Source organism: Gossypium arboreum, chromosome 12 (genome assembly GCF_025698485.1).
Source record: "Gossypium arboreum isolate Shixiya-1 chromosome 12, ASM2569848v2, whole genome shotgun sequence".
Classification (NCBI taxonomy): Eukaryota; Viridiplantae; Streptophyta; class Magnoliopsida; order Malvales; family Malvaceae; genus Gossypium; species Gossypium arboreum.
Window position 1 is genome coordinate 9037611 of NC_069081.1, and position 898 is coordinate 9038508.

Here is an 898-nt window from a genome sequence, read left to right on the forward strand (position 1 = left end):
AAAAAATATAATAAATAAATAGTTAAAATCAAACTAAAATAACAATTGCAAGATGAATTTTAAATGACCATGAATGAATTTAAAATAAATAATGTAAAAGGTTAAAATCAACAATATGCAAAACGTTTTTTTTTTTGAAAGAAAGAATGATATATACATATGAAGAACTTTTAAAATAGATAATATATATATATATATATATATATATATATATATATATATATATAACAGTCTAAAACAATGTATGGAAAATTAAAGTAAATAATAATAGCAAGACATTTCAAAATAAGTAAATAGGGTTCAAAATATATAAACAATTTAAAATAAGTAATAAAATGATTTTTAAATAATACTTAAATAAATCTAAACTATATAATATATAAGATATAAAAAGTTTTAAACGAATGATTTTTAAAAACTTTCAAATGAATAATAAAAATTTTGAATATAATATGAAAGAAATTTAAAATAAAATATAATAAAATGATATATATAAAACATAAACGTTTTTATTCTAATGGAAATAAAGTAACCTATAAAACTTAAAAGGTAATATGTATGGATGTATATATATAAGCCTATAATAAATAATATACTAAATAATAATAATATGTAAAACAATTTAAATAAGGCAAAGAAAAAAACTCAAAATAAAAGAAATAAAAGATTTTAAACAGGAGACCAAAGCAACAATCATGCAAACTTATGGGATAATTTTAAATGTAGAAAAGTGCCAAAAGGATGACTGAAACACGCAAGACAACAGAGGGACTGAGTAGCAAATACCCCATTCGGCTTTGAAAATGTCCCCCCTTTATGCGTCGTTTCACCGCTTAAAGAAAACAAAAGGGTTTCTTCCATTTTAGGCGATTCTGCGCTTATTTTTAAAAGAACTAAG